Source organism: Pogonomyrmex barbatus, unplaced genomic scaffold, assembly GCF_055798465.1.
Source record: "Pogonomyrmex barbatus isolate J1 unplaced genomic scaffold, ASM5579846v1 scaffold14, whole genome shotgun sequence".
Lineage (NCBI taxonomy): Eukaryota > Metazoa > Arthropoda > Insecta > Hymenoptera > Formicidae > Pogonomyrmex > Pogonomyrmex barbatus.
Window position 1 is genome coordinate 3,002,230 of NW_028297110.1, and position 25,009 is coordinate 3,027,238.

Consider the following 25,009-nt stretch of genomic DNA (forward strand, 5'->3'; position numbering starts at 1 on the left):
TCAAACAAGGCAACTATCCGACATTGTATGTTTTTTAATGGCATTTAATGAAGTGTCTGTATTTAATTGATGGTTGCAAAATATCAATTTGTAACTTTTACAAAAGCGATTTTTTTCTCTTTTTAACTGATGACAACGTTATATAAAAATACGGTTCTTTCAAGCGAGATAAATGTCGCTCCCGCAGATATAGCGTTTATTAATAATTTGACTATCCAAATACGTATTATTATTTATGCCTATTGATTATCCGCAGTACAATATTAATACAAAAATTAATTAAATAATCATAATATTTGTAATTAAACTTGCATATGTGATCACTAATGATAAATCAAGAAAATGTTCTTGTCGAACTATTTTTCTATTGACATTACAGAATTGCCCTCAAAGATATTTTAATCCTGAAGTTGTACATCATATTCTTTAGGAAAGTAACATCAACAAAATTGAAGTTGTTAAATGCAAAACTATGCAAGTGCCGAAAACATTTTTCATATTTTTATACTCTTCACCGTTTCGTGCTGTCATATCTACTCTGTAATATGCAAATGGATTTTATTGCACTTGCCTTGAGTATTATTTGTCCTCTTTCCACTTTTCTTCATTTAAAATTCTAATATATCTTTCAATACATTAAACTTGTATCAATTTACTCTTGAATTATCATTCTAGTATTTACATTGTTACATTACATTTACACATTTTTATTCTAATTAAAAAAGGACACGTTATTACATTTATCCTTTCGTTAATCTTCGTTCAGGTTTTCTTACATTTTTCATTCATAATATAAAAATTGTTTTATCGAAATAATAAATTTGACGATGATCTAAATATTCAGGAAGATATCTTTGAAAATACTAAAATCAAAATCAAAATAGCCAATTTTCCCGGACAACTCGAGGAGTTTGCTCGCACTTGTCTGCAAAACCACATCTTCGCATTTAGCATCTATCGAGAAAAACATCATTGATATTTTTGCCGAAAAATGTGTTACATCATCGCGACGTCGTCTAGCGGTTGTCGAGCTGTGCGCCGTTCGGAGCTGTGCATCGAACATTTCGAAAGTAATATCGTACGAGGGAAGATTTCTCGACGTTGTTTTTTAGCAAAGGGTGCAAGGAAAAAGTTATACGCTTCACGAATATCTCGTCTAATTTCTGCCTCGTCTCGTAGTCGATGGATCTAGAGAAAAAGAGAGAGGAAAAAAAGGAGATAGAGAGACAGAGACAGAGAGAAAGAAAAAATAAGAGAGAGAGAGAGAGAGGGGGGGGGAGGAGGAAAAGTACCTCGTTAGTGGTTCGCCACAGAATCGTTAGACCAAACGTTAGATCTCTCAACCGTAGATATCTGAAATGTAATCGCTGTGATCGTGGCGTATATATATATATATATATATATACATATATATACATATATACGACGATCGTCTTTTAAATTTATCTGTGAGAGCCTTCGCGTAGGGATAGGGGTCGTAGAATTGGATAATTAATTGAGTCACGCTGCACCTGCACGAACGTTACAATTTGAACTCGGTTTCGAAATGTCGCGACGTCGTGTACGATGGTAACGTTAAAATATTAACGCGCGGAAAGAGAGAGAGAGAGAGGAATATGGAACGTACGCGCGAGGAATATGTTCGGAAGATCCCCTGCGACTTTCGGAAAATATGATAGTCGAGCATAACGTGACTAATTGATATGTTCTATCGCGAGCGTGTGTAATACAATTAGCGATATTATAACGCGATGTTTTCCACGTCTTTTTCTTTCTTTTTTTTTTTTTTAACGTTCGATCTGCCGCATTTGAGATTACAAATTTGCTACGGATTTATCCGAACTGAATTTAAGTCATTTATCAACGCGGACGAGTGAATCTCTTTGGGAGTTATATGCTAAAGTTATTTTATTAAACAGAAATATGTACGACGTGGTCCTGAGCGATCATTCACCATAATATTTTGGAAATGGTTGAAAATGGAAATGCAAAAAGAATGGTTCTTCTCGAGAAAATCACAGTCACTCTTGTGTTTCTTGTAATAAAGTAAAATTTACAATTTGATATTATGAATCTTGAATTTCAAATTGTTAATATAAATCAAACAATAACGCAAGCATGTTCTTTCACTTTCTATCTATAAAAACCTCTTTGAAAAATCATTTGAGGATTTTGCGAGAAAATCTTGACATATGAAATATAATAAAATGGTATAAATTAAAAAAATATTATTAGTAAAATTGAATATAATAGTAAAATCTAGATATATAAATTTAGTCCAAATGTGGAGTGAAAGCTTTCAATATTTTCGCGTCGCATCATATTTTCATACGTCACGCGGAATGCGATAATTAAAATGCGAACTTGGCGTTATTCCGTAATCACTACCCGAATAATTCCCTCACGTTATACATTTTCTGCAGCGCAAACAATAGCTGAAAGCGAACGTTCAGCTCGAAAATTACGAGGCTTATGCGCGCTTTTGCATTTCGGATACGTTCGATATTACTGACACAGATATTAAGCCGGTCGTGAATAGTTTTTCGTACGTCTACATATAACACGTTCCAAAAAACATGAACAAGCAATAGTGAAATAATATTAAACCTTTGCAAAAAATATGAATATGGCTGAACGAAGAAAAAAAACTTACACGCAACTTACAAATTAAAATAAATTCCCTTAAAATTAAAAGTAAATGAAGAAAATTTCGTTTTACATTTACTCTCCTACGATTTCTTAGGAAACTCTTAGAATTTTCGCTCTTGAATGCTCCCCTAAGTAAGTAAGTAAGTTTCTGTTTTCAATTTTTGACTCGGGGAAGAAATTGCCTCAAAATTTCGACGGGAGCCATCGCCTTACTATCATTGTTCGGGTTGTTTGGCATACCCTGTACTTCTCTCGCGGCTTGTAATTTCGAGAGTTTCGAGCGCTCGTTCCGACGCACGAGCGAGCGCGTTTATGCTGGCTCAAGTTGGATCGTCATCGGAAGAAGACTCGGGGAAGGCGCGGGGGGGGGGGGGGAGGGGGAGGAGACGCTCGCGCGAGCGTAAGGAGAAACGACATAAGAATGGGCGGGAATGGAAAGCCGACGAGAGAAGCCCGAATATAGAGAGGGAAGAATGGCGAGGCAGTTACAGGGATTATAGGCCGTGGCAAGCAAGACGGCGGCGGATGCGTGTGTCGGTGTCCGAATTACGTGCATCGATTCACCAGGCGGGCGAATTCGGAAATGGGGAAAGTTTCATGACGGGCGAGCCGGGCGTCGTCGGATCCTTTCGGGGGATGAAGAACGTCCCCGCATACGGCCGGGGCAACGTAGCCAATGGAGAACGCCTTCGTCTCGGATCAGAAACTCTCACGATGGCGATCGTTTGGCAGCACGGATCGGGCTTGCTCTGGGCGTTTCGCATGCTTTTATCCTTCCCTCGGGGGATTAACGAGTTTCTTTCGGTTACGTTACCGCTCCCCCTCCCCCTATCCGCGCGTAGAGACCGCGAAGTAATTGGCCGCTACGGTGGTGTAACGTGTCGCGCCCGTTTACACTTGCGGCGCTTTCTTTTGGAAATGATACTGCACAGCAAGCGGCTACGGGGAATTGGCTACGAGAGATATTTGTACGAGGACGATAAGTAAGTATTATGGAAGCAGATACCGCGTGTGCTCTCTCTCTCTCTCGTGCCAACAACGTTAATTACGTTGCGCAGCTTCTTTGCTGAGTTTATTGAAGCGGTTTATTAATCCTTTTATGCAGGGGGTTTACGATCCGAGCGTAGAAGCAAACCTGCACGCGTACGTAACGCACGTTCGTAAGATAAATAGCCATAATCTCATACATATTATTTTCACATTCAAAGGGATATATAATCGCGTTATTTTTTTCACGGGATACCAATAATATTGTGAAATTACAAATCTTTTTTCCAATCACTCCCATAATTATCGTCTCGTTTCACCGTTAATTCCGACAATTTTAAAACTACCCGTTCTATATTACATTATTCGAATTGCAATCTCTCTCTCTCTCTCTCTCTCTCTCTCTCTTTTCTCTCTCTTTCCATTTATTTAATAAGCCAGTTATTTAATAAGAAGGAGATACTTTAAATACCTCACGTCAAATTTCCCGGTGGGCTTATCGGCTCAAATTAATCCGGTCAGCTGGATAACGCCATAACAACAAAAATTCGCAAATACAAACTCGCGAATTCTGGACGCCGGTCCGATGTGTCCGATTGCGTTTTATTGGCAGACTGACATGCCCACTCGGGAAATGACGTACTCTCGTCGCTTTGTCATTTAGAGCGTATCGGACAATCGAGTGTGCCGGCGCGACGGTGGACGACTACGTCCAAATGTTACATGTTAAAACTGTTTTATCCCATATTCGCGCTCGTAGCACCGCGCGGCGGTATCGCGGCGAGTGCACAGATGCGGTAAGTGCAATTTACTAATTTTGCACGGGCACCGATTTTGCGCGAAAGTTCGTGATGCTAAAGGTTGGTAGATAACAGGAACCCCCCCTAGTTTCGGTCAGCTTTCCGCAGCTGCCAATGTCAATACTTGTAATACACCACCAGACGTCAGGAAATTTGCAGGCTGCGAATTGAAATTTCATTTTCGGAACACGCGATCATTTTCGATGACAACCGATTTTGCCCGTCATCGATTAAATCGTTAGATTTTTTTTTTGCGATAATTGAAGATGATTGAGAAATAATCTCGGGCGGAATGCACCAAAGGTAAATGTAGTCAAGGATGGAAAAAGACACGTCTGCCGGGCATCGTTTCTCGCTTGATTGAAAAATCATCATCTTCAGCAACTGAAAAATATCGCTATCTTTTCATTGTCGCTCGAGATCGCTCGAGTTATGGTAATCCATGGTCGTCATCGATCGACCATCTTTCTTTGATTAACGCCTGCTTGGACATTTCGCTAATTCGCATTATCTTCCTCGCGGCGCGGACGGAGGCCGTAGCTGTCTTTCGCTCGGAGGCCGTAGCCATCGCGTGCGGCTGCGACGGCCGCATTTTCCGCACTGACACAAATGGGATTTGCATCACCACAGAAATAATGAAATTCTAGGCAGACTTTATTACTATTACGGGGCGCGGGAACAGGGAGCGACGGAACCCTCCCTCTCTCTCCCCCGCGGTGCGGTCTCTCCTATCCTCCGAGGATGCGCCCGACTTTGTAACTTCGGGCGAAATTGAATTCTGCGCGCTTTCGTCGGTTTAACTGCAATTTGTAAAAGTCCCGCACTCGGCTGCACTGTCAGCCGCCGCCGCCGCCACCGCCGCCGCCGCTGCCGCCGCCGCCGCCGCCGCCGCCGCCGCCGCCGTCGTCACTACCGCGAGAGAGTTCCAACATTTTTCAAAAGTCAACTTTCGAGGCCGGCAAAAATTTCCCGCTCGCTCCCGTTATTAATGACCAAAGTAATGTTTCAAGTAGCGCGTAAAATTCCGGAAATTCTGCTACGGTAAATTAGTCTCTTAATTCTTTCGAATATTTGGCCAATTATTTTTCCGGCAGATTTTCATCGTATTGCAAAGTTCAAAAGGATATCGGGGGATGATTGATTACGGGTACAGGCAGCAATTCAATATCACGCGTATATACAACGCGACGATTTATAATTAACACGTATAGACGTGTAGGCTGTAATTAAAAGAAATCTGAATGGGGAGGTGATTGATGCGCGTAGTTTGAAAGTGTCCACTTAAAGTGGCATTTCCGATGCGCTTATATAAAAAATGTACCTTCTTACGGATTTTAATAGCTACGTCCGTGCGCTTAATAAGGGGGAGGGGTTTTAATCTCTGGTACTTTGTATTCACGAGCGCCCCTTCATCTCCATAAAATCGAAAGAAAGTCTTGTCGCGCATTTGTCACTGTTCGCCGATACTATTTTCGAGCATCTCGAGCAAGTTTTCAGGTATTCGCGGCGCGATTAGTATCTCATTTCCGCAAAGTAATTACGGCATCGCCGGTTCTTCCGTTACTCGTTACACGTCGAGCGAATGGGTGAGGAATCATAGCGCGTAATTTACCCGTGTAACCATCTCCGTCGTGTTGCCTTACGTCTCAAGTATATAATGTAGTATATATAATGTAGTGAAGTTCATCGGAAACGAGTTTCCTTATGTTACCGTAATCTTTCAGTATTCGCTCGTAGAAACACGCGGAATTCCGCACTTCCTCCAATTTTCCGTCCGCTAACATGACATCAAAAATACCAAAATGGGCAATTAAAATTAATATAATGGAAATAATCGGGTTAAAGGTATATTTACATTATATTATCTTATAAATATATATTTATTCGAGGCATAGATAAAAATTATAACTTTAGGAAATCTTTTCGCCACTTGAATTAAATTTGACGGGCAGCTGAGCCTTCCAGAACATAGTAAAATTTTCAGAATATCGAGAAAATGAATTTTTAAAGAGCGAGCTGCACAATAAGAGGATTCAGAACGAAGGTTTCGCAATTCCTCGGAAATAAACGAGCGAAACTTTCGCGATGCAAGGGGGATCGGCAGGATTCCTTCGACTCGCGTCCTTTCGTCCCGCCGATAATTTTAGGATAATTTTAGTCGTGATAGACAACGGCATGACAGGCGAGAGTGGCCTCCTTTGAAATTCTCGGAATTGTTATCTAACGCGGTGGCTTTTGCCCTTGGCGATTGTTTCTATATGAAAAAGAGGAATGATGAATGACGTGACAAGCATGAAGGCATACGGTGAGCCACGAACTCGGCTGTATTTTCTACTGGTTAACACGCGAGCCATTCGACAATGTTGAAGAAACCGAAAGAATGCGAAAATTTATTGGTTCTTTAAACGGATAATAACACGTGGGGACGCGTGACTAATTGGCCGCGTTACATTGGCCTCTTCAGCCGCGAACGCGACTCCAGGCCGCGCGGTACAATCTGTTAAGAGTACGCTACTCTGAGTTTCTCTTTCTTTCTTTCTTTTTTTTTTTTTGCCAGCTCTATTTGCTCAACTGGATTGGCAACCGGCTGAACTGGTTTTACGCCCGACATGTCGCGACGTAAAGTAGATAATGGACAAGCATCGCGCCAGGGCCAGAGTTGCGCGCTCGCGAAACGTCGTTCCAGAATGAATGAGAGCTCGGAACATCGTGAACGCGTCGTGAAAGCCCAGTTCTTTCCTCGATCGAGGAGCGTTTATCTGGGTTATCGTTGGAAAATATCTCGTAAACCGGAACTCGGCGCGTAAACATCGATTACTACTGTCGCGCCCTCGATTATCCGACGAGTTCCACGAGATTATTCCTCCGCTTCTATCCCTCCTCTTCGTAATTACGTTGTAATAATAAAGAATGAAGCGCTGGAGGAACGAAACGTGGGGAAAAGAGAAAATAAAGGGTCGTCACATCTACATGTCTATCGGCGGAGAGTAGATCAGAGGGACACTTTACACATACGACGACGTCCGTGCAGATGCTCGGGATTGAAAGAAAATATCAATTTTACTGTCCGATTCGCACTGTTAAGATTCACTTCCTGCTCCGGCAAAAGCAATTGAAACTCAGTATTCGATACGAACTCGAATATCCGATATTGAGTTGGGAAGTGGTCATCCGATACCGAGCCTTAGATGCCCGTTACTTCGGCCAAGTTGGGTATTCAGATGCGGGATTTATATTACGTACTTCTAGCTTCCTTCTCATTAAAATACATAACGCCATGTAAAATAAAGTGCGAAACAATAGCGCGCGCCCTATTCTTAGCCTTACTATACCTTACTATAATTAAGTTACATTAAAATAAACCGAAGATTTAATTACGCGGGAAACAGTAATATTGTTCAATAATAACGTTACAAAATTTCTAAATGCTATTTATATCGCGCCATAATTTCTCAACAACAACCCGTTTAAATGTTCGCGAGATGTAGCCTTAATTAAATTTATTTCTAATTTAAAAATCGATATTATTATCGAGCTAATTATTTATTTAAAGCAGAGTTGTTCATTCAAGAGCGGATGCTCGCTCGGAGAGCAAAAAAGAGACGCGATGCGTTTATCCTTGAAGAATATTTCTACACTTGAGGGGAGAGATACGCCAGTGCCAAGTGATTAACCGGCGATACGTGATACACAGATGTCCGTGGTGATTTCTCGATCTACGACCAGCTCGGAGATGACATCCCGCGGATACGAGCTCCGGTTAACGAGTCCGCTATCTTATGGTTCACTCGAGTCTGCGAGCGGGGCAAGCCTGTGCCGATACTACGCGTCCGGTTTTATTCTCCCTTTGCCCCGGGGCGAACTCCGGGGCAGCTCATTGCAACCTGGAGACTGGTTTTCCATTCATTCATTCGCGGCCGTATCGGGTATTTACAGGATCGCGGCCGGTGTACGGGGCTTACTCTCTCCGCCGTCGCCGTGGGATAGGTAATGGCCTGTTGGCGTGTCGGACGAATGAAAATCCGAGAGCTCGTTCCGTACACCCTCTCTCTCTCCTCTCCCCCTTCCTCCCGTTCGTTCTAGGGGCGAGATCGCGTCGCAAAAACCGCGTCCTTGTTCGCCGTTCGGATCCTCGATCCTGCTGTCGGACGGCGGGCGCAATTACAAACCGGATCGCCTTCTGTTTTCATTGCCGTGTGGCGCATCCAGGTAGACACGCGAATTTCGCCGCTCTCATCGAGAGTTTCGATGCACCACCCCGTACGTTCCCCGCCCTCCGACCCCGGGCTTACTTTCGCGTGACGAATAAAGTGAGGAGGCACGATTCTACTTTTTATTCATGAGAAACAAAATCTACGGGAAAACGTGAATAAAGATATCACCGGCGCGCGCCCGACTGTGTGGTGCCCGTTAGTTAAAGCGTTTTATCTGTCTGCAACAAAGAGGCCGTGGCAAGAACTATGCGAAATTTTATGAATAAAAAACAAGATTCTCCATCTATCGCATCCTCGATCGGCAGCGGCGGCGGCGGCGACTTTGACATGTATTTCTCATCTCTCCGGTAATATGAATCGTAAAATGTAGCTACTGTGTTCTCTCATTTAATTTCACACATTGTACACTGTGCGACTTAATTTCTATTTATTTATTTTTTACAAATAATGCCTTTAATGTGTACTTTCATTTCTGTCATATTATTCCGTGCGTGCGTGCGTGCGTGCGTGCGTGCGTGCGTGCGTGCGTGCGTGCGTGCGTGCGTGCGTGCGTGCGTGCGTGCGTGCGTGCGTGTGTGTGTGTGTGGTGTGTGGTGTGTGTGCATTAAATTTGAAGGTTGTTTAAAATCTCGCTCTTTTTAATTCGTTAAAGAGGACATTTCGCAGTATTTTGGCATAGCCAACCAATAAAACGTATTTATATATGTAGTGCTAATTACTTGCCAAGTCACGAGCCAGTTAACTCGATTAAGCGGGTTATGTTCTCGTTGCCGGTGCCCGGCTGATGGGTATACGGGCGCGTCACCAAAAAACGAGCTACAAAGCGCGTAAAAGCGCCTATTTCGCAAAATCGATTCAATCTTCTCGCCCCCGGTGTAATGAAAAATTCTCCCCGAGATTGCTCGCCCATGTAAGAAATTGCCGCTCGCGTTATCTCGAGCCGATGATAAAAATTCGAGAAACGAGTATCTGCACGCGCCGATGACTACCGTATCGCCCCTCTCCCTCCCTTCCTCCCTCTCTCCCCCGGTTTCCCCGTGCACCTCTCTCACAATTAAACGAATAATACCCCTTTGCCGCGCGAGGAGGTACTGCAACGCTCGTGACGAATGCAACGAAGAAACGATAGCTAATCTGACGAGACGCCCTCCCGCGCAATTATTATTATTATTCTATTCTCACGTGTGCTATACCGTGTGCTAAATATCGACAATCCGGTGTGATCATTACGTTTTTTTTAGCTTCGGCATAATTTTCAAGGATGTTGGCAATTGCGCGCCATTTTCCATAATTAAGATCGGTAATTATTTTTTACGATACGATCGACGCTGTGGAGGCATTGACGTCCGCGCACACGTGGGGGATAGTCGCGCCATGCACACATTCCCGTAATTACACGATCCAAGTATGATTCGCGTACGCGAGACAAAACCAGCCATTATAACTTCGATCATTGCTTCCTCCTTGCAGTTGAGGATAGTTATTGTCCTTCGGCTTCCTCCTATTTCCCGTGCACGTTGAATGAAGATGTAGTCGCGAACTGGGACTGTGACTACCCCACGACGAGGTCTATAAGTCGTAAATATGATACTCTAAGAGCGGCTCTTGTGGGAAAGTATATACTTGCCGGGGAGCAGAAAGTTTGTGAACTACATTACGGCGAAGTTTACGCCGTATCGACCACGACGTACATCTCTCACGAGTTCCAAAGTTAAACAATGACGTAAAGAAGCTTATTAGCGAATGGAGAAACGCATTATGTTATCAGGTCGCTGACCCGCTGTAGCCCGGCACACAACGCGACAATAATACACACACCCCGTCCTCCCCCCCGCGCGTGGGGATGCGCGGAAAATCCAAACTGAAGAAACTACCCTATGCGACGCTCTAACGTGACGGAATAAAACATGAGTTAGCATGACGTGACATGTCATAGCACGCGTCCGCTTCAAGCTTCGTTGTAGGTAGAAACAAAGGCGATGCCCCTTTCTAGCGTTTTGCATTTCTTTTCGTGGACATTTTTCCTCTTGCAGATTAAAAATATCTCGGTATCCTTTCATTGTCGATTCGTGTAACATGTATTTGTATAATATCTCCATAATACACGTCTATTATATTTCCATTACACGCTAATACGTTCACATTATTACGATAATGTAATATCGATAATAGCATATAATCGAAATTAATGATGAACTATGTGATAAGAGAACAAATGATGCAAAACTGATCTTTTATTGTAATATGAGAGAACGCATGAGAAATCGCGGGCTTTTCCTTGAATCACGACGTTCCCGAACAACTCACACATCTAAACATCTCGCACAGGTACTACATTCCAATTAGTTTAAATAATATTTTTTCAACATTATTTAATAAATTATTCCTCGCCCGTCCGTCGCGCGACGGACAAATTATTTTCCGATTTTCCGATATTCTCGCTGGATTATCTTCAGGAAACGTCGTCGTTATTTAATCATTTTCCCGTCCGACGCGCGAGCGGCGCATATGTCACGATTGGACATAATGCAGGAATAACGTCACTACTCGGACGTAACAACGGACGTAACACACGGAATGTTACGCTCGCGGACAATAAGAATTTATCGCGGCGTGAAAAATGTATGGATAGAACTCCCCCCCTCCCTCCTCTCCCCCTCCCCCCTCCCGCGAAAGTTTCGCGCTGGCGCCCTAATAAATTCAGTCCACGCGACTTCGTTTTTCGCCAGGGATAGTGCCTACACGTCTGCTCGTAGCCGGGAAACAGGCACGGATGGCCGGTTTATAGCTTACAACGCCGGTTGCACGAGAAACGTGGCACGACTCGAGTCTCGGGCTCTCCCGATATCTCGCGCATTCAGGAGAAAAGCGAGACACAGAGGGAGAGAGAATAAATTAGAGCTAGAGATGATTCACGTTTCCGAGGCACATGCTCCATTATGACTTACCGAGGCAAAATGAAAAAGTGACGTAGCCCCGCTCTCTGTACTTTTGATATATCTTGATATATCTTACGTGTTTATCGCGTTTATCGACATTAATTAATATTCAATCTTTTTTTATATACAACAGAAAAAAACAATAGAGGAAAAAGAGGGGATTAATTAATTTCAAATTTTATTTTCGATTTATTAAAATAGCCTTGAGCTGCTTCGTAAAATGGTTGAAAATAAATTCACGATATAAGCAATTAATTTCGAATTTATATGTGTGTGTGTGTGTGTGTGTGTGTGTGTGTGTGTGTGTGTGTGGTGTGTGTAAATTCAATAGAAGAAAAATTATCAGACTCCTAAGATCGAATTCGTCGAACAGTCGTCTTCTCTATTCTTTGTTCTGTTATTTGAAATTTAGCTTGGCATGTCACATCGTATCGTTTATTCCATTTTCTTACGAGTTACATGTCGTGAATTTTATCTTTCGAGAAAGACACCGAAGAGTATCGAGGAATAACAAACTGCTAATACTTCCGATACGCGATCCCGCGCTTCCGACAAGTTTCGCTGATCGCGCATTAAACCTGCAAGAACGGCATATGGACCGTGAGGACAAACTCGCCTAACGACCCCATGCTGGGGTACAATGAATACCTCTACCTGGCTTTGACTTGCTTGCGTGCGCGCGAGTCTTCGAATGGTCGGAAGAAGCCTCGGCGAAACTATTCAAACTCTGTCATGGGGTAAGAGCGTCGCGCGGCACGAGGACAAGTGGATGGGGAAAGCAATAAACAGGTGGATGAAGATAGAGTCCGGGGAAGAGAATGTCTCTCTCTCTCTCTCTCTCTCTGTCGCTCTGCTCGCTTGTCTCCCGTGTGCGGAGTCAAGGTGGAGCTTTCGGCGAAGCAATGCCGGCGGGCCTAATGACTCCGGCCACTCAGAGAATACACTAATTACCGTGGAAGCGCTTCGTACACGCTTCCGGAACGTAAGTATTGTGCCAGTCGCCGCGTTGGTTGTGCCATCTCTGTCTCCCTCTCTCCATTTCCGTCTCTCTCTCTCTCTCTCTCTCTCTCTCTCTCTCTCTCTCTCTCTCTCTCTCTCTCTCTCTCCGCTCTCGTCGCTCTTCTCTCCCGAATATGCGAGATATTAGGAACTCGAGCTTGCACCATGTATTCCTGCAACTGGCGTGTGGACTATAGAATGCGCTCCCTCCGGATTTCACGCACTTGCTCTCGCTGCACACGAGTCCTCGGACCAATTTTCGCGAATTTAAAAAAATATCCGGGAAATATTTCCGAGCGCAGTTTCGAGCTGCCGTTCTCCCCGCTTCTTTTTTTTTTCCTAACGTTGGGAAAATGTTGCGGTGTCGCTATCGCAATTATTCCGATCCTACAGTCATCCCGATTTGCGCGGACTATTTTTTTCGCACGGATTCGAGTTACGCACCGGGTCGGTGTGAATTACATAAAAAAAGTATATAGTATATAGTTTAACCAAACAAAAAAAAGCGAAAAATGTGGAAACTATTCTACCTATCCTATTTTGAATATTTCCCTGTGAGATTTTCGTGCGCGTAAAAACAAAACAATGTAGAAAAATACCGCGAAAATTGAGAATTGGGAACGCACCGTACAGATGTACAGAAAGAGTAACGATCCGAGTTATCTACGAGCAAGGTTTAACATTTTTTTTCTTTAGTATGTCGATCGTGCACCAATGTTTTTTATTTGATACTAACTCCCACGTGATTTAGCGATATCGATGTTAGAAAGAACACAATATCGATGTTCGAAGAAAAACTCGGCGTCAAGAATAAAATATTCATTTCTAAAAAAGAGAAGAAAGATTACTTCTATTATATTATAGAGTATGCATTTTTTTGAATTACAGACACTTAATTTAAACAAATTTGCTTTAATCGATTCTTTTTTAGCACAAATATGAAGATGTCGATAGGTTTCAAATTGTCATAAAAAGAAAACGCATTTCATGAATTAAATTCTAAAAGAATAAATAAGTAACAAAATTATTCTTTAGTAAAAATTTCACAAGATAGAATAAAGGAATTTCAATTTGAGGCGCGGTCGCAAGGATACCTAATGCTGAAAGAGCAGCGAAAAAGGACGAGCTCCCTTGACATTCTCGCCGGAGGAAAAATCGACTCCGGATTAGTCAGAGAATCTGTTATTAAAATTAGAGAGGCGAATGTGAAGCGTCCGTACGTGCGAGAGCGGCGGAACGGCTCGAAAGCTTGCGCTTTCCGCAGCTTCCCTGCGGGTCGTAGAAAGCGCAAAGTTGCCGCCCTCTGTTTTTCTTTTTTCCTTTTCAATTTTGTCGGCGGGACGAGCGTGATAAGCAAAAAACGTTGACGACGAAGTTGGCCGGCTTGACATTAGCCCGGCCGGCCGGACGGCTTAAAGTAGCCGAATATTCATCGCGCGCGGAGCGCGCGCTCGCTTGTTAAGCGAGTTTGTCGCCACCGAGTTTGCATACGTTAAACGCACGAGGTGTTTGCAATAATCCGTTTTAAACGCGTGTGTAAAACGTAGACGTGGGCACGCGCGATTTAAAGCGGAATATGCCGCGGCGGCGGCGGCGGCGACGGCGACGGCATGCGCGTGCACGTAAGAAAACACGATAAAATAGAAAAAAAGGAAACTAAGCCGTGGAAAGAGTGAAGAATATAATGTAGAGATTTCGGAGGGTAAAACGCGAACCAAACCACGTGATATTACTCTTTTTACGCGCCTCCTCGTATATCAGCGTTATGCGCCGATCTATCTTAGACACGACGAATGCGCGAGTATTTTTCTCCCCACGTACGTTTTCCCCGATAAACAAAATATTATTTCGGTAAAGTAATTTTGGCGGATGTTGCCAACATTTTCCCCTTTCATTTTCATTGTACTCCTTTTTTTTTTTTTCACGTCATATCTTTCATTTCACATTTGCGTTACATTGAAATTCATGATGTTTCGAAACTGAACTTCCACAACAAGCGAACGTAACATTTTAACTTGTACTTTTATTTTCGCGTTCCATTTTCCCTTGTCCCTCCCGTATAAATTCGCTACCTGCACCGAATCGGCGATTGAACATGTATCCCCGAGTCTTCCTTATCTACGAGCTCTACATCTCTATTTCAGCGACGCCTCGCATTAAAGCGTAACACGTCGTTATAAGAGAGAGAGAGAGAGAGAGAGAGAGAACGAGAGAGCGAGAGAGCGAGTTAATTGAACGGAATCTCTCGCGACCTGTGATTAAATGGATCATCCCTTAATCGCGATCCTGACTCACCCCCAGCGTGGAAACATCTCTTGTTTTTGTTATACATTCCGCGTGAGAGCGCAGGGGGCGTTCTAAAAGCGCGTTGATAAGCATTATTACAATTCCATAAATCTGAAAAAGAAATACGGATTACGTAAATCCAGGTCGCGATGCGATTCGTGAAATCTACATGACGTAACAAGCTTTATAATTCTATTTCTGATATTAAATATAATACATTGTTGTTGATGTCGAGTCGCGTTTTCATCACCGACTTTATTTCGGTCTGATATAAAAAAGCTCATATAGCGTGAGTCTCAGCTCAGCTGTAGCGAGAAAATATGCCTTCCTTTTTTACATCGAATCCACATTCCTGACTTCATTTTATTTCATAGCGGAATAAGATTACCATTACGTAGTTAATAAAGATATTTTATGGAGCATTCCGTCTGATAATATTTAATTTTTGAAATACGTTACGTCGATACGTTATAACAAATTTGTTCCGTCAATGTAATCTTTTTCTGTACGATAGAATAATGACGATTTAATTAGATTATACTAAAATCAAATAATCAAGTTATTTGCAATGACATTTGCTTTTCTTTGAAACAGTATTTTCCATTAAATCATTCTAAAAAATTTTTTAATAATTATATTAGTTTACAGAGATATCTTTTTTCTTATTATTTTGAATCAAACAAGATGTCTTCCATAGATTTTTGGATGCTGAAAACGATGCCGCAGACAAGTTTCCAAAATAATTGAAGTTTAATATACAAAAAAATGGCTTTTTGCGATTTGAAGATTTTTTTTATAAGGGAAATTAACGATATCTTAGAATTCTGAATCAGAAGTTTATAAAAATCTTTAAATATCGCAGAGAAAAGCTATTTTTTACTATATTAAATCTCAATTATTTTGGAAACATTGTTTTCAATACCCAAAAATCTGAAAGAAACATCTCGTTCAAAATAATTTTTTAAAAATAATACAATTTTCTTTAAAATAATACAATTACACTAGTATTTTAAAATAATACAATTAGATTAGTAAAGAAATCCCTGTACACACGACACATCTGACGAATCGTCCTTTCAATTATTCTGACACGAAAAACAAGCGAAATATTTCTACCTCGCAAATATTCGTGTCTTCGCTTCTCGTCAATCGTTTAGCGTCGACGCCTCGCAAATCCGATGCGATCGTAAAGAATCGGCTTTTTCGCCCCGGCGTTGGATCGCTGCTGCAGAAATGTTTACTCACCCAACCCCTGTTAAATTGCGTCACCGAATCAACTTAGCCGTGAAGCGCCGCAGTTGGCGACCGCCGTAAAGCAGTTTAGTGCTTTCGGGTCGCGTACAACGAATAATTTACAGGCACGCGAAGAAAAACGGCGGTATTCCGGCGGTATATCGGGTGTCCCGCGCGTCGCTCACGTTTAATCCCGCGATCGTCGAAATTCGCGGACGGGCGAGAGATATCGGCGGGGGAAAAAAATCGCGCGACAATTTCCCCCCTGTCGGAGATAACGCGATTGTGAGCCCAATGAAAACCGAGTCCCCTTTGTCCGCAGCTGTTTTAAGCGTTATCTTTCACGGCTCGCTAGACCGCCTGGAAAAGTTTCGTCAATCGCGAACGCGTATTTATGGACGCGGATACGCTTGACCCCTGCGAGCAATTATGCGAACGTCGGTTATCGGCGTCGTCGATCTCGCCATTTAATGACGGTCATATCAAACATACTCGGTACTTGCTGCCTGGTACACGGATAATGTTAACTTGGCGCTGGATATATCGAGTGTCGGCTCGGAGTGAGGATGTAGTTATCGATAATGCGCAAACGTAAAAAGATGAGCCCGTTGATATCTGTTAATTATATTCCGCTCGTTTAAATCAGCCCGATCCGGGAGAAATATGTAGAGAGTGTACCGGGGGGGGGATACGGAATTGCTGCCCGCGGAATTGCCATCGATTTATCTTCGACAAGAATTTAATGGGACGCCATCGTTCTGACAACTCCTAACTTTTCTTTAATACACTGTAACACTTATTGCGGCGTCTCGAATACTTGAGATTAGAGAGAGTGATCCTTCCGGTAACCGCGCTATCTTTTTATATAAAAAAAAAAAAAGGAAATAATCGTACATTTATAATTTTAATTTTTATTCATATTTATAATTTGCATTTATCATGCTCGTATCAAATCCAAGAATCGAACTTTCTCGTCTAGCGCTCAATCTGAGCTACATTCACAAAGTAGAGTAACACGTTCCTGTTAAATCGAACGTCGCGCGTTATTTCTCGATTCCTCGGAAACGGTCACGAATTTTCGATCACGAATTTTCGGAAAGGTCGGAAAATCGGATGCCGAGGTCAAAGGCGGCGATCGGCCGGTCATTTTCTCTAGTTGGCTGGAGGCGGCTGGACGGGGCGTGCGCGTTCAGAAGCTTCTCTCATTATCCAAAAGGCAAACTTCTTCCTGTTGATAAGAACGATAAACGAAACGATAAGGAAACTTCGTCTCGGAGCGGCAATCTCGCCCCAAAGAGATAAGAATGGTGCACGATTTTACGAAGCCTCCACCCCGCACCATTTCCAGCCGTCTCGTTAATCGTCTTCGCGAGGAGACAAACGAAGAGAAGAGGGGGAACAAAGTAAAGATGGTCTTAAGTCGTGAGGTGAAAAAAAGACTGGCCGATAACCGTTGAGACGGACGGAGCGCCATTTATTGCGTCGTCCGTTCTCGCGGAAAATTCTCGTTGCAGCGCATAATCGGAGAAAGAAACAATATGCGAGATTCTTCATCTTCCTCACCCCAAATAGAAAAATTCCCTCGTCGAAATAGATTTCTCCTTTATAAATTTTTTATTCGTTTCGTTTATTCGTCGAGCGTTAAAATTTCATTCAAGTCTGTCCAATAACAAAAAACGCTCTAATAGTTGTTCTTATTATCGTCATCGAAATTGAATAATTACTTAATTATCCACGGCATATCAGGTTACCCAAATAGGAAACGTCACGTGCACGTCACGCTACTCGATATCGATCTGCAAATCAGCTTAAACGCATCGCGCAAATCGTTGCGGTAAGCCGACACCAACGAGGCGTGTGATATTCGGACCTCCGTTCCGCTCGGGCTTACTCGAAGTCGTCCGATCTGACGAGTTAGTAATAGCGCAGCGCTTATTTATTTGTCGCCCGGCTATTACGGCGCGCGGAAGAGCGTCGTGATCTGTCTCACCGTGAAATTACTAAACACAACGTCGGGAGGAGAAGCGAGGAGAAGCCCCAGAGAGGGCCCCGGCTCTCTCTCTTTCTGCCCGTCGCCTTTATCGCGGCGCGGCAATTTTTTCCGCGACACGCCTCGTTTGGTCCACACGCTCGGAGCACACGCTTCGCCAGACGCGTCGGCCGACGCGTCGGTGCGCGCGACCGGCGTGCGATGCGCGCCGCGTCGCCGCCACGCTGCGCCGCGCCGCGCCGCGCGCGCGTTTCATGGTACTTGGGTGCTCACGCCGTCGGCGAGCCGAGGAGTCGTATCGCGTGAAATCTCGTCTCTCGATCTGCAATCAGCGTGCGTAACGCGCGACGACGACGACGTTACGTACGTACGTAACTCGGAACATGCTCTTACACGGGAACATAATTCTCCCGTGCGAGACGGCCGTATTACAGTGATCGCGCCGGCACAGTCCGTGTAAAAGTGGAAGATAAGAGGGACTTCTCCTCTTACGTTTTCCTTCTCTTCTTGTACGTGGCATCTGGACTGAGCTGTCACGGGCTGCGGCAGTGGCCGGTGCCGGATGGTTTTACGTGCGTGAGTCCTAGCAGACTCTTATTAATTTACTTAAATGGATCTCGTCGTCGTCGTCTAAACTTGAACGTGACCCTTGTATATATAAAGTGGTTTTAAAATAACTAGAAATTTATCAGAGACATAACGAGTACCGTAAAAAATATCACCCATCTGTAAGAGCACTTGACTCCTCGCGAAGCAAACGACTGGCTGACTCTTAGGACTCTTAGGAATGCAAATTTTTAGAAATTATTAAAGGAGAAAAAAAAGTGTATGTTTTATTAGTTAGTTAGTTCAAGTTTTTAAACTAATTAGCTTTTTGAAAAATAAATCAGGTCTTTTTTTGCAAGTAATATTTCAAAAATATTTCAATATTTCAAAATTCAAACCTTGAAGGAAAGATATTCGCATAACTTAAATAAATTGTATATATACTTGAATATTAATGTCTCCTTCTCATAACATTTATGGCTAAATTATTATATTCATTTAGGGTTTATTTTTCTTAAAATTTTAATATAAAAGCGAATAGCATCGTTCATCTTGACAGTGTAATAATATTCATTCTCGTTGACAAAGGTTCGAAAATTAATATTCCTTAACATAACCCCGACAATTTCTTTACATTTTGAATTCCGCAGGGATGATTGATCCGCACAGTCATCTGGGCTTAGCAAAACTCATCACACTGTGGACACTTCTACATATTTACACATCACATGCATGCATATACACACTTTTGCGGATGCTCAGCAGAATAACTGAGAAAAAGTACCAGTGAAAAAACCTAATCTAAAGAAAGAAGAATAATTGAAGGCTAAACATATATATTTATTCAAAAAAAGTCATTCTTAAAAAATTATCTAACATAAGATATCGCGCGGTCAAATAAGATCCCATATTATTTTTTATTAATATTATTATTATTATTATTTTTATATTATTTTAGAAATATATCCATAAGAAATCGTTTGATCGCAGGAAACGCGCAAGCATGAATGAATGTAAAAGATCCATTGAGTGAGTGATCAATGAACGATTAATATATCAATTTTATCAAAGTTTTATTTGCGATGTCAACGTCAACCGAACGAGTTTTCTCAGTTTGATACCCCAGGAACGGCCGTCGATACGGAAACGCGAAAAAATGGCGCGCGCGCGCGCGCGCGAGAGAGAGAGAGAGAGAGAGAGAGAGAGAGAGAGAGAGAGAGAGAGAGAGAGAGAGAGAGAGAGAGAGCGAGTGCGGTTGCGGTAAGACGCTTTTCCATCTCTCGAGTTCCACGGATCGCACCAGCATCCAACGTCAAGGGCATTAGCTAGAGTGAACTCGACGGAGCAGCGGATGCTGGCGATTATTACTCCTTGCAGATCGACTGCAGGGAACTGCACGTAATCGCGACAGGTCGTCCTTGGCTCTCTTCGTGCGGCTCGCTTTTTTTCGAGATTCTCCGGTAAATGGCGCCTGTGCAGTTTGCGTACGCAACACGTACAGTTTCCAGTCCCGTCGAAGGTCCCATCTGCCGATGATTTATCACACGGAACGCGACGCGGGCATACTCATCTATCGAAATATCTATCGAACGGGCCTGTACGTGAAATTTGCAAATTTCATTGGCGGATATCCAATTGCCTCGCAATCCTTCTTTCTCTCGCGTCTCGATAATCATCAATCGCGAGTTTAATAGAACTCGATAAGAAATACATTTTTGGTCATAACCGATCTCAATTATATTTATATATAAAACATAATACATACACACATACACCTGACATCTGCCTTTATACACAACAATTGAAAATTAGAGAGAAAGGACGTGATATGAAAAAGCTCGAAAAAATTATTACTTTTAAATAATATCAATTTACATCACGAAATTTCACATGGAAACATGTTTTTTCGTATTTCGCTTTATATAATTAATATCATAAATGGTATTTGTACAATATTACAGCATTACTCATTCTTTGGGCAACTTGATCCTTACAGGTCTTTCGATTTATTTTCATGCTTTGAATTGACACAGGGTATCGTTGTTTCTGTATTATTTATATCATACATATTGAAAATTCACTCAAACGTCCATATGGGTTCTCCAGCTGGGGGCTTGCGGTAACAATTAAAAAGCGGTAAAGAGCAACACGCAAAACAATAGTCTGCGGTAGAGATCGTTTCGTCTCGGGGAGGTTATTTAAAAGCGCGTTAAAAATGTTTGACGCGATATCCGGCGACACGATACGCTTAAAACGCCGCCCGCCGAGCCGAGGCTACACCATCTGTTTTGCCGACAAAATGGCTCGTAACGCGAACCATGTCCGCGCACAAAGCAGTTTGTATCGTTTCGCCCGTGCGCGGCTGGTAATAGCTAGTGGATTAATTTTGGGGAGACTCGAGCGAGCGTGAAACAAATTTGCGACGTAGCGGCGTAACGCGGGGGCGGCGGGTTTATTCGGGCGTGGGTGATTTTCGAGGGGGTGGAGGAGGAGAGAGAGGAAAAAAAAAGGAGCAGATCGATTCCTCTATGCCGCGCGCGATATCTATGTAAAAGCCTGGCCCCGCCACCGTTTGTCCGCTCGCGAAATTTCAGTCGTGGAAATCAATCGCGTCGAGCACGGCCGTATGATTACGCGGCCGTGCTTCGTGTTCCTCGTTACGTTACCTGCAAATGCGGAATGATAAAGGTAAATGGGCGGACGCAAAATTCGTTTAGAATCTCGGACTGGTATTCACGACAACAGCTATATTAATAATCCGTTAATGAACAATACGTGTACTGAGATTAAAAGAAGAAAAAAAATATATATAACGTTTTAATGATGAAATTTTAGCAAAGTATTGAGATAAATGAATATTGTAATGAAACGTGAAAAAAATAATGCTAGAGGAGGAGGCAAAAATGTAAAATACAAATAAAAAAATTTGAAAGTAAAGGGGTGTAAATTTTGTGAACACATATCAAATTACCGTGTTAAAATGTGGCAGAGAATTACGTTAAATCTTCATTGGAAAATTTCTCAGTTTAATGAAAGTCATTTAGAGCGTAAACTTTCTAATATGTCTTGTGATAGAAGGTAGTGAAAAATAATTGTAAGAATATAGGAAAACCGCTCGCCAAACGGCTCGTACGGGCGTAATCGGGACGGGAATTGTAAAACGCCAACGAATCATAGCCGAAAGACACGGAACTTGGGGAACTGTAAATGAAACCCCGCGGAATCGCGAAGTTCGGATCAGTTCGTTTCGTCCGGGAAGTCAATAGAAGAAAAAGGAGGGCGGAATAAATGGTGGAGGTAAGAGGGTACTGGGAGTGATTGGCCAAAGAGTCGAATAAGTACGAGAGTAGGAACAGAAAGGAGAAAAAGAGAGAGAAAGAGATGCGGAGGGACGCGAGCGAGCGAGAACGCTTCAGAGGAGGAAGAAAAGATTCGGAAGCCGAGCGGATGCGCTTCATTACGTCATAGATTGTTGTAGGAAAGCAGGTCGAAGCGAGATATCGTCGTCATGAAGGGGAGTTTCACGCTCGCGGACGAGGGATTGCAGAACAAACTTGTTGTGAGCACAAATACTCCGACAAATTGGGTCGAACGACGAAGAAATAGAGAAAGATTCGGAAATAATTAAATCTTGTTGACGGAAACGACACTGAATGAATTTTCGATATATCGCGATATATAAACGATGAAAAACAATACTCTATGCCAATTTGAGGTTTGAGAGGATTCATAAGGATCGACTTACTCAAAATATGTAATAATACAATATTCTAAATATTTCATAATCATATCATTTATAATGTTATATATTAATATTAATATTAGTCGTATTTCAATATTTTGAAAACAAAACTATTATTGTTTAAAAAGGTGCAAAAAATGTATATTAAATTACTAAAATAAATTAGGAATTCATTATATAATATCAAATAACTAATGTAGGTCTTTCCTCCTCTTCTGTCTGTTGAAAGGTCTTTTACGCATTAAGAAAAATGAAGGATTTTATTTTTTTTTAATCATAACCGTAATTCTAGTACATAAATAGATGTAATAAGTCAAGTATCCAGTGTAGTTTTCTCTTGTGTGGTTTTCACGTATCATTGCCTCAAGCCGCTTACATATTGAGGTACTTGCGGCTTTCAGACCGCATAATGAGACGAATGCTTTTGGTTGCAAGGTATCGATAATACTGGATGATTCAAAGGAGAAAACTTGAAATAATAAAATGTGAATTCGAGAAATTTAAAATCGTCCTTGCTACTAACTATATTTATTAGTTTAAATATTAAACTATCTTTTTTAATATTTAATATTTAACTATCTTTATTACTTTTTTTTTATTTTTGCTAAGAAAAGGTTTAAAATTACCGGGATTTCCTTTCATTGCAAGTCTTCCCTAAATCGCGACATATAATCCCGTTTTTTTCAAGTAAGCGTACTTTGCGAGATCGATATGAGGGGATTTCTTCCTCGCGTGATAGGATCTCTTCTCCAACTATTAACGCAAACGGGGACAATGTCCGTAAATTTCTGAACTAATTTCCGCGCCGAAAGAATGAAAAAACTCACGAGTGGGAAAAAAGATCTGCGAAGGGGATAAGGGGGATCTTCGTGAAAGAGTTCCAATGCGAAAGTTGGTGATGGCGCGTGACGATATATTGAAAATTGCAAGGCGGAAACACGAAGTGCAAAATGTACCAAGAGATTGGGGTTAGTCGTAAACGTACAGAGGGGTAGACAAGAAGACGAGGAACGAGGCGAAAAACGAAGAGGGTAGAGAGAAAGAAGAGGAAAAACGGAAGGGAAAGGAGGAAAAACTAACGGCGCAACGAATGAACGAATGGAGAAACGAAGGAACGGAGGGAAGAGGGGTGAGAAGGGGTGAGAAAACGCATACCGTCGCGCGCAACTATTCCTCCAAAGTCATGATTAACCCCTCGTCTCTCGCAAGCCACGGGAGCTTCGCCGTCCGATCTCTCCCATTCCTCCGACTGTCGATCGTCTTTCCCGACCCTTCCTGCAAACCTACAGACCATGTCCGAGACTTTCCGAAGCATCCCCCTTCCCTCCCTCGGGGGGGAAGCCACATCGAAGAGCGAGAAAAGGACGACGAACGGCGGGAGCGGAGGTGGAGTCGACTACGGAGTAATAAAGAATACCCTTTAACCCAGGCGGCTGTCATTAACGCGTGAAATTAAAAGTTCCAGCTCGTTCGAATGTTCGAGAAGCCGGGTGAGAGTTAGGTAGGTGAGAGAGGAGTCCGTTTTCGCGGACTTACTGCACTTCCGATAAAAATCGAGACGGGGAGGCGAAACTATAATTGGCATGCTCGCGCCGCCCGACCGCGCCGCTCTCTCTCGGATATCTTTCCTTTTGTTCTCGCAGTTAGAAGTCGCGCGATTGAGTTAAGTAATGCTCTGAGGAACTTGAGTGACTCGTGAAGATTTATGGAAAGCCTCGCTCTGCCAGGAATTGCTACGCGGGATTCTCAATAATTATCAGCATCTTATTAATAACTGCGGCATTTCAATTATACTTTTTTTTCTTAGATAGATTTTTATTAACTTACCGGTCTCGGCGACGTCCGCTTTTAACTTACTCTTTCTTATTTTTTTCTATCGCTCTCTCCGTACCGCATCGGTTCTCTTGAACTTAAATCAATTGCGAGAATCCAATTTATCTCTTTATTTTTCATCCGATATATATATATATATATATAAAAGGCGCAAAGCAAAACGAGTTTCGCTCGCGAAAGAATAAGAGAAGTTTTTACTGAATCTTATTAGACAGTCGGAGCGATTACGATACATCTCGCGGCTACGCGAATTATAAATCATGCCGATTACTTCAATTTAGCACGCGTATTTAAATTCCAGGCATTTTCTTTTCGTTCTTCCGTGCGCACGCGCGCAGGGAAAGACTTGGCGTTACGTACGTCTGATGCCTTTGCCATAATTCCGCCGCAGTTATTTATCGCTCGGTTTAATGCCCCCAGGGGAAATAAAGGGAAAAATATTAAATGCATCGAGCGCTATCAATCATACGTCGATCGCAGCATCAATCTGCGAGACCGTTAGGCGGAGCGTGTGCGTGCTAATAACGGTGCACGCTTCTCATACACAGACGATCTCTGCTGCGTGCTGCTGCTGCTGCTGCTGCTGCAAATCTGAAAAATCCTAATCCTCCAGGTAACCGGTGTAACCACCGATGAGCGATTACTATTAACAGCCGCAACCGATCATCCCATCCCCGCCGCCAGATAATTTCAACCGGATCGATGTCGCATCGCATCGAGTCAGGCTAATTGGCGCATCGCATATTTTACTCCTGGAATTTTGTAATGAATTAGATGGAACAGGTGTCGCG

General features: G+C 42.6%; 1 protein-coding gene across 7 annotated transcripts in view; it reads right to left on the reverse strand.

Moving 5' to 3' along the window:
• Positions 1-25,009, reverse strand: part of sns (sticks and stones) — a 266,845-nt gene that overhangs the window by 85,925 nt on the left and 155,911 nt on the right. The gene's annotated exons all lie outside the window — the stretch shown is intronic.